The sequence below is a fragment of the Castor canadensis genome, chromosome 14 (genome assembly GCF_047511655.1).
Source record: "Castor canadensis chromosome 14, mCasCan1.hap1v2, whole genome shotgun sequence".
Classification (NCBI taxonomy): domain Eukaryota; kingdom Metazoa; phylum Chordata; class Mammalia; order Rodentia; family Castoridae; genus Castor; species Castor canadensis.
Genome location: NC_133399.1, coordinates 47,680,354 through 47,698,659, shown reverse-complemented (window position 1 = coordinate 47,698,659; position 18,306 = coordinate 47,680,354). Strand labels below are relative to the sequence as shown.

The following is an 18,306-nucleotide window of genomic DNA, read 5'->3' as shown; positions in this document are numbered from 1 at the left end:
CCTGGGAAATGACAGCTCCATGGTGAATATGAAACAGACCTGATAGAAGGGCAACAGGGAAACAAATGGCAACAATGATGGAAAAGCAGATGTGGCTCTGCTGATCAGAACAGTGCAACCAGAAATAACATAGAGGGAATAACACTGAAGGACAACCACAAGAAACAGTTGGCACAATAAGATTCCTGATTTGAGTTGATGGCTAAATTGTTCTGTAGAAAAATACATTGTTGTTAGTGCATCTATATTTTCATGTAATCTATATGGAAAAATACTCATTGCTAATTGTGAACGAACAGATTTAACATAATCTTTGAAGATGTCAAGGAACTTCCTTTACCTAGAACATGATAATTTGATTTAAATTCTTGCTTGATCTAGGGTGATGTAGTCACAGTTCATTGTAATATAAAATGCTGTCAGGATTACTCTATTCGTGTGTTATTTTTTCACTATACATTTTATGATGCAAAAAGACTTTTGTTTACTTTTTTATAGCTTTGGCATTTTTTTTCTTTTATTCATATATGCATACAAGGTTTAGGTCATTTCTCCCCCCCAACTTCCTTTTATACCCTCCCACCCCTCCCTGATCCCCACACCCCCTCACTACCAGGCAGAAACTATTTTATGCTTATTTTTAATTTTGTTGAAGAGAGAGTATAAGCAATAATAGGAAGGATCAAGGGGTTTTGCTAGTTGAGATAAGGATAGCTATACAGGGAGGTGACTTGCATTGCTTTCCTGTGGATGTGTGTTACCTTCCAAATTAATTCTTCTCGAACTAACCTTTTCTCTAGTTCCTGATTCTCTTCTCCAATTGGCCTCTGTTACTTTAAAGTATCCGCATTAGTTTCTCTGCATTGAGGGCAACAAATGCTATCTAGTTTTTTGGGTGTCATACCCATCCTCATACCTCCCAAGTGTGCTCTCGCTTTATCATGTGATCAAAGTCCAATCCCTTGTTGTGTTTGACCTTGATCTAATGTCCGCATATGAGGGAGAACATACTATTTGTGGTCTTTTGTGCCAGGCTAACCTCACTCAGAATTATGTTCTCCAGTTCCATCCATTTAGTTGTGAATGATAACATTTCATTCTTCTTCATGGCTGTGTAAAATTCCATTGTGTATAATACCACATTTTCTTAATCCATTCGTCAGTAGTGGGGCATCTTGGCTGTTTCCATAACTTGGCTATTGTGAATAGTGCTGCAAAAAACTTGGGTGTGCAAGTGCCCCTGTAGTAACCTGTGTCACATTTTTTGGGTATATCCCAAGAGTTGTATTGCTGGATAATATGGTAGATCTATGTTTAGATTTTTAAGAAGCTTCCAATTTTTTTTCCAGAGTGGTTGTACTAGTTTGCATTCCCACCAGCAGTGTAAAAAGGTTCCTTTTTCCCCTACATCCTCACAAACACCTGTTGTTACTGGTGTTGCTAATGATGGCTATTCTAACAGGGGTGAAGTGGAATCTTGGTGTGGTTTTAATTTGCATTTCCTTTATTGCTAGAGATGGTGAGCATTTTTTCATGTGTTTTTTGGCCATTTGAATTTCTTCTTTTGAGAAAGTTCTGTTTAGTTCACTTGCCCATTTCTTTATTGGTTCATTAATTTTGGGAGAGGTTAGTTTTTTTAGTTCCCTATATATTCTGGTTATCAGTGCTTTGTCTGATGTGTAACTGGCAAATATTTTCTCCCACTCTCCTGGTGGTCTCTTCAGTTTAGAGACCACTTCTTTTGTTGAGCAGAAGCTTTTTAGTTTTATGAAGTCTCATTTATCTATGCTATCTCTTAGTTGCTGAGCTGCTGGGGTTTCATTGAGAGAGTCTTTGCCTATACTTATTAGTTCCAAAGTATTTCCAACTCTTTCCTGTACCAATTTTAGAGTTTTGTGTCTAATATTAAGATCCTTGATCCATTTTGAGTTAATATTGGTATAGGGTGATAAACATGGATCTAGTTTCAGTATTTTGCAGACCGCTAACCAGTTTTCCCAGCAGTTTTCGTTGAAGAGACTGTCTTTTCTCCATAATACATTTTTAGCACCTTTGTCAAAGATAAGTTGGTTATAGTTGTGTGGCTTCATATCTGGGTCCTCTATTCTGTTCCACTGGTCTTCATGTCTGTTTTTGTGCCAGTACCATGCTGTTTTTATTGCTATTATTTTGTAATATAGTTTGAAGTAGGGTATTCTGATACCTCCAGCATTGTTCTTTTGACTTTGACTGAGCATTGCCTTGGCTATTTGCGGCCTTTTCTGTTTCCATATAAATTTAACGGTAGATTTTTCAATGTCTTTGATGAATGTCATTGGGATTTTGATGGGAATTGCATTAAACATGTAGATTACTTTTGGGAGTATAGACAATTTTACTATGTTGATTCTACTAATCCATGAGCATGGGAAATCTCTCATCTTTCTATAGTCAAAAAGACTTTTAAATAGTAAAAAAATTAGCACATGGAGAATCGATTTCAGATATAAAAAATAGAACCTTGAACCATATATTGGTTATGTAAAAATTAATTCTATTATAACATAAATAACACTAACAGTCTTTAAATCTAACTTATTAAAATAGCTGTGTCAGGAAGATATTCTGCTTCACTTCTCTTTATGAACAAAATGTATTATCTGAATTTTAATGAAATGTGCTTTAAAAAGTTTCTATTCCATTTAAATAAATCTTTAGGATATAATTTAATTGTTTTGTCATTTATAAATTACTTATGCTGAACTCATATATTTTATGATGCCAGTGGAGATGAAATTATAGCCTTGTATGCAATTGGAAACTATTTATTAAAAATATTCTGGCATCACCAAGAAAAATCTTTTTTTGCTTTTGTAAGATAATTAGAGTTCATTATGAAAATGGAACAAACTGCTGACATTCTCATTTAAAAAAAAACAGTATGGGAGAGTTCAGATGATTTAACAAAATAATGAGTTTTGGAAGGAAAATTTCCATAACTTTATTAAAATTTTTTCATTAAATTCATAGAAATCAAGTCAAAGGAGTTTATAAATATATACTTTGATCTTTGTAAACGGTAACACATTTAGTATAAATTAATGCCTATTATTTTATACTCTAATGGTTGCTTACTTAACTAGACTGATATATAAAGTAAGAGCAAGATTGAGAGAGAGAGAAACTGCTCTGGGTTTTTCAGACTTATTTTAAAGTCATATACACTAGATTTTAGCAATGATTCAGAGTCCCTTGCACAGAGATTCTTTACAGGCACCGTATAGAATAAGACAAATATATAGGTATGTGATCAATAAGAGTACTAAGCATCAAGACTTTGGAGACATCATATTGCCCAAACTATTGTGCTGTATTGCACTGACTCAAAATATTATTATATTTTCTTTGAAAACATTTTGTACTTTTTCTAGACAAAATATTCCACACCACAAATGATGTGATTTTTAACCTACATCCACTCTTTAATTTTAAATTCCATATTTGTGGCATAAGTAGTAAGTGTGTATTGATTGACCTATATGTTCTGTGACCCAAAAACTCCATTTTTAGTATATATTCCTACAGTAGGAATCCAATAAGTCTTGGATTATTTAAAGACCATGCAAAGCATACCATAGCATAAATGTATGCACATATATACACATATGCATACAAAGACACACACTTCCAGAAATTCATCTTTTCTATATACTCAGTTCTAAAGTCTATTAACCTGACAAAAGGCCAAAATGATTCTCTCATTAACCACCTGTTTTCTCCATTTTGCACGTACCCTTCTCTCTTCAGTAATAACCAGTTTTCCCTTTAAAAGACAAAGATATGCTCCTCATCTGTCTGAAATCTTAAGGTGCATTGCCAAGCACTGAAGTGACAATGTCAAGATTTGACTTCAGAGATATTTCCTTTACTCATAACTTGGAGAGCAACAATAGCAAGAAGAAAACTATTATGACTATCCATCTGAAAACTCAATGGAGCTAAAGTAATGGTGTTTATAAATTTATTTTTGTTGTTTTTATAGTTACTTGGAAAATTTCAAAAAACAACACTAAATATTTTAAGATCCACTAGATGAAAAATGCAGATACAAATTTTGCCTGATAGCTTGATAATCAGTGTGTATTAAAGCATTAAATATTTATCACAATTCATCATTCATTTATTGTGCTCACCTCAGGTTATGATGTTACATTAAATATTCACCAAGTCTCAGTTGCTTTCAATAGCATCAGGTCTCTCTTTTGTCTCTTTCTCTCTCTCTCTCTCTCTCTCTCTCTCTCTCTCTCTCTCTCATTAACTTGCTGCAGGTACAGTTAAGCACTACATTCCTTCTTCAGTTCTCCAGACTAAAGAAACATCCATATTTGGACATGCCATGCCTGTGCCAGAGGGACAAAGCAAAACAAAAAGAAGTGAAGATGGGGAACTTCTCAAAGACCTGTGATACTTCTGTTTGGAAATGGCCTTGCTTGTACTTCTGCATAGGATTAGTCTAAGCAAAATTCAGGAACTGAATGCCCAGACATAGAAAAGCATAGAAAGCCACCTGTCATCGGGCAGGAACATGTGATCTTTATGGGGACCTTAGTAAATAAATGGTAAAAATAATACACTCTACAAAGTTTCTTCATTTTACCTTTAATCTAGAAGTCAATATTAAAGAAACATAATTGCTTGCTAGCTACAGAACAAATTAGCCATTAACATTATATGTTTTATCTTCTCTGAAATATGTGTAAGATACAGGATATAAAAATTCCTGTTTTTATTGTGATACCAATTACTCCTAAAATCTGACAAAAATTAATTTGAATGCGTGCCTATAAGTTTACAAAAGGAAAACCATTCTTCATGCACTTGGTTGAACAACTTTCATTTTATCAATATATTATATTGATTTGTTGTATTAAGATGTAAAAACATCCTGGTTCATTTTTTATTTTGAAATATTATAAACATGGATAAATTATATCTGCATGCTATTAATTTTAACCGTATTACTCTGTCTTCCCTCCAAAATCTGATTTTTCCCCCTGCGGCTTCTCTCAAACTTTTGGCAATCTCTACATCTTAGTGTACCCTCATGAACTACATGATCTCTACCAGACCTAAGTGTATATTAAGTATTGCATGCAATCCATCCTACTATTCAAAATAAAACTACCTAAAATGAAGGTGATTAAATTTTTATCCCAGTGACATGAGCATAGGTACATGATCATTCTTATTAACCATTATCTGTTTTTCTAAGAGGACTCTTTCAATAATTCCCTGGGGAAATTATGTCAGTCTCCTCTTTTGTGGTCTAAATACTCAGTGTCTTGATTTGAGTTTGGAGGCATGAAGTACCAGTAAGAGAGTGAAAGAGTGATTTAGGAAAGGGAAACAGCCAATAAATGACATATAAATTTAGATAGCCTCCATAGGAGGCTACTGGAGCTCAACTCTGATATGTCTAATCAGCCAAAACTTGCCAGATCAGCCTATAACTTGACAAAGTGACATTTATTGAGTTCATGCAATAAAGGAAGAAACTTGAAAGAAGCCAAGGAGAACTGCTCAAATAAAGGAACAGAGAAGTATCTTTTGTAAGATTTGAAATCTGCTCAGGGTTCTGAGTAACATCTAAGCAAAGCAGGGATCAGTTCAGGTTAGACTGCTGTACCTGAATCAGGATTAGAAGTGAGGAATAAGTAGTGACTCTAGATAAAAACTAAGCCAAATGGGTGTTGGTGTGTCATTGGTAAGAAGAAAGTAGTCACGAAAATATGTGGTAGCTTACTCTTATAGTATTTTTTGCTCTTTCAATCCATAACATTGGGAAACTAGAAAATAGTGCAAAATACATCTGAAAGTTACCTCCCCTAATGGGCCAGTGAGCTGGTATTGTAGACCAACTCCTCAGCACCATTAGGTAAAGGGAGTAAAAGAATAGCAGTAATGCATGTGGGGGAGAGATAATAACATCTGCCTAACCCACTGACTAGCCATCCCTATCCCCACACTTATAAAGGCTTTAGGCATAAAAATGCAGACTGACAACATGAAGTCTTGAAGCGCACACTGAAATGTCAGGGAATTGCTGACAGCATCAGCAGGGTGTTTATGGACACTAGTGAGTGTTGGGAGTATAAATTGCTGCAATGCTTTGGAAAATTGTCTGGTTCAAAGCTGAATATATGTGCATAAATTGGTATAATGCTTTAAAAATACTTTGTTAGGTTCAAAACTCAATGAACCATGAATTCTTACCCTACTTACAAGGAAAAAGAAACCCATATGTGAACAAAAATACAGAAGTGTGAACAGCTGCAGAATTTTCAATAGCAATAGTTGAAAAAACATAAATTGTTTTAAAATATTGTGGAATAGTCATACACCAGAGTATTATACTGCAATGCAAATACAATTCTTCTGTATCCAGTGACATGCATGAATCTTACAGGAAAATCCTGGGTGAAAATGGCAAGAGAAATGACACATGCTCAAAGATTTCTTTTCTTCAAAGTTCAGAAACAAATAATTATCAAGAAGAATAAAGTCAGGCTGGCACATAGTAAACAGATTGAGATATGAAGTGAAAAATTCATGGGGTTTTTTCATTTTCTATTTTCGGATATGATTTTTTTCCCTTTTGGGATAATTCATTGAGTTTTGCACTTTTTCTGAATGAATGTTATGTTAAAAGTTCGTCCAAAAACTACATTGCATTGATTTGTTTACATTCTTCATTTGGGTACATTTAATTTATTACAAATCTTTAAAAAGGAAAATAACTATAGATTTAATATCTTTTCCCATAACCTATATTCCCCAGAACAGGTGAAAATCAGAGGAAATTGTTTCTGCCTGTGAAACAATCTATGCTTGGAAAACTATCAAGGTCTCAGACTTGAAGGAGACACAGAGGACATTTAATTTCACAATTCAGCCATTGTCCAACCTCACTTTCAACAGTGTTACCATTGATGTTTTACTACTGTTTAGCTCTTGCCTCTACATTTCCATTGTTTCTGAAGGAAGATTTCCTGTTAAGTTGACTTACTCTCCAGTGTTGAAGGCTAGTGATTCTTAAAAGCTGACCTTTAAGCCAGTGAAGCAGCTCTTGCTAATACACTCAGAAGGGAAACAGCTCTTTTGTTTGGCCTTGACTTACCAAAGGCAGAAATAGTGAGTAGATATCTGTTTATTCTCCCCATGTTTATTTGTATGGGGACTCTGATGTTAGAATAAACACATTGCTGCCTAAAAGGACAATATGTCTTCCTGCCCAGGATTAAATTGAGAATGTAAATGAGGTAAAATCTCACCCAATACCTTATGACAGATTTGTGAGGGACTCTCAGGAATGAACATTTCCAGAGAGTGGGATAAGGTCCTCCCTCTCCTCTTCTTCCTTCCTATCACATAAACAGGCACACAGCAGTGGCAGCTGCACTTGAACTGGTTAAGGAAGCTTGTGCAGCAGAGGGAAAGACATGGTGACTTCATAGAACTTCGTGTCAGACATACACTCTACCTTCTTTCACAAGAAAGTAATCATTTCAGGTTGAAAACAGGCTAGCTAAGTATGTCACCAGTAATTGACTGCATTCATTAATTTACATACTGGTGAATGACTTACAAGCTCTACATTTTCTTTTTTAGTAGTAATTAATCAAGTTACTTAGATATAAAGCATGATAAAATGTCATTAATTTTGGTCTAAACAAAGCTCAAACAGGGAATAAACTATTTGAAAGATAAGATAAATTGTTACTAGGTTGCTTAACAAGTTTTTCTCCTTACAGGTTGCTCATTTAATGCTTAAATTTCCTTTCAGGCTTTAACAAAGTAATACTTCATCAGTCATTTTTTTCCACATGGAATATGCTCAATTTATATTTTTGTTTAAATGCCAGTGACAATTTTTATTCATTCCAATTACATGGTAAATATTTGCTTCATTTCCTGAAATAAATCATAAGTACCTTAAGGGTTATCATTTTTAAGTATACCTATAATCCTATGTGTCAAGTATTCCATTCAACATGATAAAAACTGGGAACAGTTTTACTTAAATTTTATTGATTAGACATGAGAAGTCTTATTTTTTAAAAAAAAACAATCAATCTGCACAGTCTAGCTATTTCTATTTTGAATGGTTTTTGGAGTGCATTTTTAAACTGAAATTTAAGGAAGACATAATCATTAACATACAAACTCACAAATACTTAAGAATTTGGTAAGATTGAGTAAAACTGTCTTTGTCTAAAGAATTGTATAAATTCATTAACATACTCTGTGCAACAGTGTGAAACACCTGCAAGGCTGTGGCTCTAAACCCCAAATCTTCAATAAAAATGTCTGCAATGTTTAACCAGAGCAGCAATGATAGGACATAGAATTAGCTACTTCTGCCCTACACTCTCTCTGATCCAGTCTATCTCCAGTTCTGAACCCTTAGTTCTGAACTCCAAACCTCTGCTCCTTGATTTCTACAGACACAGCTATAGCAATGAGCCTTTATCAGTTCATCTATTCAGAAGCCAAGGCTGTCAATAAGAGTTGCCAAATACGGCCCCTGGCTCTGCAGTGCCACCCTTCTGTCTTATTAAATTGAGTTATCCAAATTTGTATTCCCTTTAATCATTTGCTAAGGCAGCTCTATTTTTTTTCTCATGAGATAACTTTCCTCTTTATCATACGTTATAGTGAAGAAGGTTTTAAACCATTCTTTCTAAAATGGAGAACGGGCAGAAAACAAATTCTCTCATGGCAAAGACTTCCTGTGCCCCCTGTGCCATAAACGTGCATAATCCATAGACGTAAAGGATCAGAAGTAGCTCAGAGCCTTATTGTTTAAATACTACCTGCCAATAATTGTATATATTTCCCGATGTATGCATTATCTCAATTAAAGGGATTTTGATCCTGACAGAGGTAGCAAGGATTTTTAAGTCAAAGGCAAGATTTCTAAAATTATGTGACTTTTTATGTAGCATAATAAATGAGTCCAGTCATCGAATCGATTTTGTGCTTAATACCCACTTTTCCGACAAGTCTAGCATGAGTTTGATTTACCTTCATCAACTTTGATTTACTCAGTTTTAATGGCAGTAATGGGTGTGGGAAAATTCTGCTAACCGTTAGAATGTGGCAGTACACTTTCATTAAAATAAAAGTTCATTTGGCGGTAAAACTATGGGAAACAATATATGACCCCACGATTTTACTGTCAAGTGCTATATTAGGTAAGTTATGACTATAAGAAAATAGAAGTATTATGTTTTATACTTATTTTGTATTTCAATAGGTATATACTTTTCATATTTATTTGTGAAACCCAAAAACATGGAGTAGCTTTCTGCATTAGCTATATGAATGTAAGAATAATAGTCTTGAAAGAGACACTTTATAAAAACTTCATTCTGCAACTCATATCATAAACCATTATACCATAAGTTTCTGGATCCTGGAAATACCCACTAAGCTCCAATCAAAATTGCAGGAATATATTTTAGTTTTCTCAATGTATCATTCTTATTTAAGACAGACATGATTGCTTAAATAAAACCTTTTCATTTTTAAAAGAAAAATGCAATGCCTTTTAGCATAAAACAAATAAAAAAGAGGAATGATATTCAACTTCCAATTTATGGATGTCAATGGACTCCTAAAAAGCACAAATTTAGAATTTGTCTGTTATCTTTTTACGTCAATGTCAGTTAAAGAAATTGTGGCCATTAACATTGCATAATTTAGGTCAAACTTCACAATAATGAAGTACTCAACAGGCTTCCATTAGAAGTCACTGAGAGATGTACATGCTTATGCTTCCGGAGAAGCTGTTATACACCTTGATTCTAGTGCTGCCACTTCTCTTTGATGTCAAGGACAAGTGAAAATAGTCAAGTGTGTAGAAATCTCTGAGGGGATTAGTGATTTTCCGTACATGTTAGTCAAGAGAATTGCTAAATTTCCTCTTTATCATGCCCATAAACCATGCCTAACCACAGTGCCTCAAGCACGATATAATTTCCTTCTTCTGTTAGGTAACCAATCGATAGGAATACAATGTGAAAAAGATCCAGGGATCTGAGCTAGCAGAGTGGCACTGCCCTATGCATATAAAACTGAGAGTTTTTAGAGCACAGCAAGAAGCACCCAGGTGACAACATAGGAAAGAAAATGCTCTAGTGTAAATATCCTAAAACAGTATAGAACTTGCTGAACTCACTTCTGCCCCTTTCCATGTGGTAAGAAAATATTCACTTACTCACTTCTAAATAGGAACCAGGAAATGCAGTCTCTCACTGAACAGATGTGTGTAAGGAAGAGCAGAGCAGAGACTTGCAGTAGGGAGTGAAAGGGACAGCTATTAAAGGAGCAATTCTTCAAACTGATGAAAAACCAAGGGCATGGGAATATATCTTTTCCCATAAAATCTATTGTGTTTAATTAAATGAGGATATTTGCTATCAAAAACTGAAAATAATAATAATAATAATAGACACTTAGATTTAATTTTATTTGATAATTATAGTTATTCAATTACTACTCCACAAATATGAGTCAACATTTTCACCAACATTACATACTAGTTAGGAGAGCGAATCCAAGAGCCAGACTACTAAGAGCCAAAACCCAACCCAATACCAGAGTATGACCATGAAATCAATATTTACCTCTTCTGTGTTGGTGTTAGCTTGCTGTCACCATAACAAATGCATGGAAAAATCAACTAATCAAAAGAAAAGGTTTGTTTTGATTTGGAGATTGCAAGACATGGACAAGAGGACCCATTAATTTTAGGTCTCTGGGTGGGGGTGGTAGATGGCAATGATGGGGAGCACATAGTGGATCAAAAACAAGCACCCCATGCACAGGAAGTGAAATAGAGAGAGATCATAGTCCCGCAAACACCTTTGAGAACACAAACTAACGTCCTCCTACTGTAACCCACTTCTTAAAATTCCTGCCCTCTCACACGTGCTAAGCAGGGGACCAAGTCATTAAATCATGGATGTTTAGGAGACACCAAATCCAAGATATAGCAATAATGATATTAATAATACATGCCTAATGGAACTATGAGAATTAATGGGAAAAATACTTCCCATTTAGAATCATATCTGGTCATAAAAAGCACTCAATAAATTTAGCTACAATTTTTATCTCCCCTACCATTATTTTTATTACCCTATATTAGTTGTACAAAATAACAAGTTTCATTATGACATTTCACATATGCATATAACATATTTTTATTTATTTTCCTCCATTTTTCTCACTTATCTCTTTTCCTCTTCCCACTGAGCCTCTTCTTTTACCCAGCTGTTCCTCTTCTAGATTCATGTCTTTTTTAAATTAATATTTCACTTATGAGAAAAGCATGCAATACTCATGTCTTTCTGAGTCTGGTTTATTTTAACATAATGTCATGTTTCATCCATTTTCCTGAAAACATAATTTCATTCTTCTTTATTACTACATTATATGTGTGTGTGTTATTTTCTTTATCCATTCAAATTAGCAAGCTGATTTGCTAATTTGTCTATTGTGAATAGTGCCACAGTAAACCTGGGTATGCAGGTATGTCTATGGCTTGCTGACTTTGATGCCTTTAGGTATATACCCAGAATCAGTATATCAAAATCATAGGGAAGTTCTGTTTTTAGCTTTGTTGTGAAACTGCCTTACTGATTTCCAAATGGCAGCACTAATTTTCCAAGCATGAAAAGTGTGTAGGGGTTCCATTATTCCCACATCCTTGTCAGTGATTGTTTTCTGTTTTATTGATGATAGCTTGTCTGACTGTGGTGATATGGAATTTTTGGCCATTTATTGGATTAGTTTGTTCTTTTGCTTTTTGAGTTCTTTATACACTGTGGATATTAATCCTCATTGAATTCTGTGTAGTTCCTTTCAAACTTCCAATGGCATTTTTCACAGAAATAATAAAAAATATTCTTAAAACTCATGTAAAGCACAAAAGACCCTAAACATTCAGAGCAATTTTAAGAAGAACAAAGCTGGAGGCATCACACCATCTAATTTCAAGTTATATCACTAAGCTATGGTAATCAAAATAGAGTAGTACTGGAATGAATAGAAACATATAGAATATATAGAATAGAGAGCCCACAAATAAACTCACACATATACAGAAAAAATATTTTATTAATATTTTATTAATATAAAATATTAATAAAAGTTACAAAAGTATGCAATTAAGAAAGGATACTTCCTTTAATAAATGGTAGGGTAACTATAGTTACAAAAAAGGAATAAAATCAAACCTTCATTTTAAACCATAAATAAAAGATCTCATTTTTTCATTTTCATACATGGGTACGTATTTGCACCATAGTCACCTTCTTATATCTGCATACGAGACCCATTGAAACTATTCTATGAAGGAGGGCATGATAAAGGATAATAATAGATAGGGTGAATTTCTTTAAGATTTATTGTAAGCATTTTGTAAATATATCCCCAATACAACAATAATATGCAGCAAAGTAGTCCTGAAGACATTGACTAGATTCTAATTCATGACGCACCCCACTTCCAGGACAAGAGACATGGTCATTTTATCACTCTGGATTTTTGCTATAGGTTATCTTTCCCTACTACCATTTTTTGTCTTGGAAACTTGACCTCCCTCATATGTGGACTTTAGATCTAGGGCAAATGCAGCAATGTTTTTGAACTTGGGTCACACGGTAAGGGGAGAGCACATAAGGGAGGAATGGGGATAGATAGGTAACCAAAAACTTGAAAGTATTTGATGTCCCCACTGTAGAGTAGCTAATACAGTAACCTTAAAATGACAGAAGTCAATATGGGAAGGTGACCCAGAAGTAGTGAAGAGATTTGGTAGAGATGAATCAGTTTGGGTTGTAATACACTTGTGCATGGAAGCAATGCTAGGAGTCTCTCTGTATAGCTATCCTTATCTCAACTAGCAAAAATGTTATGTCTTTCTTATTATTGCTTATGTCTATTCTGCAACAAATTTGGAGAACAGGGCAGAACAAGTTCTGCCTAGAAACGAAGAGGGTGAAGTAGAGAGGGAAAGGAGAGGAGGTAGGGGGGAGAAGTGACCCAAATAATGTATGCATATATGAATAAATGAATAAAAAGAGAACTTATATAAATTTTTTTAAAAAGAAAGGAAGAAATTTGGCCTCTTTAGTAGCTGAGCAACTTTCTGACTTTATCTTCTGTCTGTATGTAATTGGTTATGCAAGTGCTATTTTGAATGTCAAAATATCACAGTCTCTTTTAATTTGGGATGGCAAATTATTCCAAAGTAAACATAATTATGGAAACATGAAAGAAAAGGAAGTAAAGGGAATGGAAGGAAAATGAGAGGAGAGAGAAGGAAAAAGTGAAGGAAAAAATATGAAGACCCCAAAGCAAAAGCTTCTTACCAATATCCCAATTCCCAAATCAATGGAATTACTTATGTTACCATTATACAAACAGAATAGCAAGGCATCAATTATTAGATGAAAGACTGCATGAAATGTTAGTGTTTACTAAATACATGATGTACATCATCAGTGATACCCCTGTGGGGTTGGATTTTCTTTGTGGGAAGTACACACCTATTCAAGTCCTATTTCCTCTTGTTTCAGTTTGTGAGTCATGCTTTTTAAAATATTTTTCATTTCTTTTAACTAATATAGCTTATTATAAGTGATTATTATATATATTATTATTATTACACTTTTGATGTCTATGGAATATCCTTTGCATAATCACTTTTTGAATCTTCTATTGGTGATTTCTATTTTCATCTCAGTTTCTCTCTCTCTCTCTTTCTCTGTCTCTCTCCTCTACATTTTCTGAATTACTTTCTCTCTCTCTCTTCTGAGTTAGTTTGACTAAGGACTAATCAACTTTATTAATATTTCAATTAGCCAAATTTGATCTTTTTTTACCAAATTTGATTTTGAAGTTAAGCTGATAACTTGCTATATGACACTCAAATGATCAGTTTTTATAGATTTCATGTGTGTTGAAAAAGAATGTGAACTTGGCAATAGGTGAACACGTTGTACTACATATATCTTTAATTTAATTAATAGTTTCTTAATAGCTACTATATCCTTACTGAAATCTTGGGGAGGGACTTAGTAGCAACCCCTAAACCATCTATGACTGTGAATTTGACTTGTTCTCTATTTACTGCTATGTGTTTTGTATTACTAGTGACTATCACTAAATAAATACATATTTTTATTATATTTGTATAATCCTGGTCACTTGACCTTTTATAATTTTGTAACATTTGAATTTCCAGCAATGATACTTCTTTTTAAAGCCTTGTTTGGAAATTTCATCTTTATTTAATTCTTTTCCATCCTTACACTACCATTTATGTCTTTATCATACTATATCTATTCTGAAAATACCATAAAGCAGATTTTGACTGGTGGAGTTTCTCAAGTTTTTTTTTTTTTTAATTTTTTTTTTCACAGTCATAGATGGTTTTGGAGTTTCTCAAGTGATAGAACACCAGCCTAGCCAGTGTGAGGCCCTGAGTTCAAACTCCAGCACTGCCAAAAAGAAAAATAAGGCCGATTGCCAGATTTTGCAAACAATTCTAAAGTAGTTACCATTTGATATTTTTCTGTATATATTTAATGTCACTTCTGATACATTGGATTTTAATATGCCATTTTACCATTTATTGCTATGTGTATGACTTTGTAATCTATTTTATCCTTTCATACCTTTCTTAAATTTTTAAGGGAGGAGGTGGGGGCAGGGGGGAGAAATGACCCAAGTATTGTATGCACATACAAATAATAAAACAATAAAAAAAGATTTTGGAAACAGGAAAATAACATTGACAAAAACTAAGATGTCAAACAATACTTAAAGCTTGAGGGATGTGGATTAGAAGAGACTCTTGTTTGTTTGCAGTACTAGGGAGCAAAGCCAGTAGAAGGAACTCTTAGGCATTGCTGATAGAAGTGTGAGTTGATGCAAATGCCTTGGTTAGTAGTTTGGTACATTTCATCTGAAAGTTAAACTTTCTGATCCTCAAAATTCAATCCCATTCCTAAGAAAATGTCCCATGGAATTTTGTACACAAACAACACATTCACAAATTATATACTTTGTTCACATTGAAAAAATAAATAAAAAAAAATATTTTCTCTTTTAGTAGGTTAATGTTTATACCTTATTTAACTATTCTTTGATGTTTGCATTGAAATAATAATATGTATCCTTTATATATCTAGGTCATGTATGATTTTTTAATTTTACCTCTTACCAGAGTACACAAAGTCTTTATGGCATTTTCCTTCATTCCTTCATTCCCTTCCCTCCTTGTAGTATTTTGTTTTCTTTGCAGCAATATTTTAAAACTCATAACTTCTATTATTGTTTCAACAGTACTAATTTAGATTTACCAAGACAATAAACAGTGTTTTCTTTATGAATTTCTAAATTTTTCTCTTGTTCAAATGTTATCAATTTTCTCCTATTGAAGAATAATTTTTATCAATCCTAAAGAAAATTAAAAATTGTCATTTGAATTCCCAAATTTCTTATTTATCTAAAACTATCTTTTTGGAAACATATTTATTATTTATATCATTCTTGGTTGTCAGTTACTTTGTTTTAATGTCTTGAAAGTATTCTTTCTGGTTTTCCTTTTTCTTATAAGATGGTAACTATTATCCTAACTATTTTCATTTTGTACACAAACATTATATCTTCCTGCATTTAGGTTACTCAATATTGTTTCACTGCAAGCATTTATTCTGTGAAAAGCTTAGATTTTGTTTTTCCTTATGTTTACTTTGCTTTTATTTTTTTCAGAAAATCCCAACTCACATCCCTCAATATACCACTTCTGTGCCAATTAGAATTTTTCTTCAAGGATTTCTATTGCATGAGTTATATCTTTTATTAACTCTCCTATATTTCATGTAACTTTTAGCATCTTCAAAATTCTGTTTTGTGTTTTTTTTCTTCTTCACCCTGGACTTTTGTCTAGGACCTCGCTTTTTCTTGTTTTTTATTTTTGTTACATGGGAGAACATGAGCACAGTCCTCCAAATTATCCAGTTGAATTTCCCACGTTTGGGGAATTCTCAGAGATCAACACATCCAGAGTACAATGGAAAAGACTCGCCCTGGGAAAACCACCATCAATATCATGGTAGCGCTCCTGCCAAGTAAGCATAGGATCTCACTTCTATAGTATTAGAAAGCTTTATAATTTGTATGAATTGATATAAACTTAATAATCTTAAATTATTATGGAACTAATAGTTTGGGGTTGTAAAATGTTTATTCTTTTTCCAGAGATTCCACATATCTACAAGAATTTTAAGAAGTGTCATTTACTCATTTGATGTATTTTTATAGTTACTTTGTTAAAATCATTTCCAATATTGCTCTAAAGTTTCATGTGTATAAGTTGTATAGTTATGCTACAATAAATTCAAAAGTCAATGTGGAAAAATCTTATCAGATATTTACCACTGACTAATGAGAAATTATGTCAGCAAAGTGCAGAAGCAATCTTTTGACCAGATTCCACTTCACCCATAATCCAAATCTGTATATAACATGTTACTTGTAATCACAACTCTTCACCAGTAGGATCAATTTCTGTATTGCTTGGGATGAACTAGGATGTACTGTAGTAATAAACTCTAGAATAAAAATGACTAAAAAGAACCAAATTTATTTTTTACTCCTTCCACATGCATATTTTCTGCTCATTGGGGCCTTACCCTTGCTTCTCTTCATTCCTAGCACTCTAGACCAGCAAACCAGTCACAAATTAATGTGTTGATTGGTGTGACTGAGAAAATGACAGTATGACAAATTACACTTTCAGATCCTAGAACTTCAGCCTAGAAATTATACATAAACTTCCACTGATATTTTAATGGCCAAAGCATATTACCTTGCCTAGGAAGTTGACAAGTTAAAGCATAATTTGTGCCCACCCAGAGATTAAAAAATGAAATATTTTGAATACCTTCATTGCTATTTACAAGTTATTGCTTTATCACTCTCTAACTCTACTTCAATTGCACCTGCACTCATACAACTTTCATAGAAGATATTGCAAAAAGTTTACTGATATCAATTCAAATAAAATGAATTTCAACTTAGTCAAGAAGTCATCATTATATACGTGACATAATCTTTTTTGTTCTTCCTGTTCCTGTCAATGATTTTCAATAAAAAAACCAAAGAGAGTACTTAATTTTAATTTTTAACAATGATGGATTTTCTTGCACCAGACAAATGGTCCTTATGAGAACGGCTAGAAAATCTGGAGAATAAACTGACAAACACACACATGCACAAACATAAACATAGTCACACAAACATATATATACACACACACAAACACAATCTTTCAGAGAAATGCAGTGCAAAGTAAGATCTGGCAAAGAAAATATCATAATGAAGATATCCATATGACAAAATGCTGACATTGTGAAAGTCATTTTTCCCTGCAGTGTATTTTTTTTTACTTATACTATGAGGTAAAAGTAGAGAAAAGTCTGAGAATTTTTAAAGAGGAGCTAAGCTACCAATTATAAGCAGCAGATGAATTAGCAGAAATTGTGGTGTTTCTATGGCCTTGAGAAATAAAATTTTGAGTTAAGGAATGAAGTTGGAACTTGAAGGGGAAAACCCTAAATCCTAACGATAAAAGGGTATTTGGAGTGGTAAGTCTAGTTCTCTGTGGGTTTTGCTTTTGAAGCATTTGGTCAATTCTTGTAAGAATATTTTTTAAATGTGTACTTAGTGTGCTTACTATGGATAAGGTCAAAAGGTGAAGACACAGAAGGAAAAAGTCAAGTTTCTTGTAGTCTTACCATGGTGTGGGTCTAAAATGTGGGTTTAGAATCTTCAAGCCCCAGTAAACACCAGGAGATAAAAGACTATTTAGGAGGAGTGGTTTGGAGACTCCTCTTAAATAGATTCACCAGAAAATTCTTCCAAAAAGTGCCACCAAACACCAATCAAATCAGTTTTCTAGTTGAATAAAGCTGATTTGATAACATTTCGTATTTCTGTAAGAGAAGAGACAAATGCTCTCATAAGAAAAATAGTGTCATGTATATCTGTAAGGTAGGATTTCATGTGAAAGAAACAGGATCAAAAGAAAGAACAGTAAATTAAAAGAGGTCCACAAATTAGCCATGTGTTGATGTTATAAAAAACTGATTTAAATTTTACTAAATATGTTCAACATAAAGAAAAACACAGATATTCAGTAGAAAATTTGATGTTTTAAATAAAAATGAATATATAGAAATTCTAGTAGAG

The 18,306-nt window shown here is 33.4% G+C and overlaps 1 long non-coding RNA gene and 1 pseudogene across 1 annotated transcript in view; one reads left to right on the top strand and one right to left on the bottom strand.

Annotated features, from left to right (window-relative positions):
* LOC141416841 (uncharacterized) overlaps positions 1 to 18,306 on the top strand; it is a 451,556-nt gene that overhangs the window by 222,128 nt on the left and 211,122 nt on the right. The gene's annotated exons all lie outside the window — the stretch shown is intronic.
* LOC141416966 (U1 spliceosomal RNA) lies at positions 16,039 to 16,192 on the bottom strand (annotated as a pseudogene).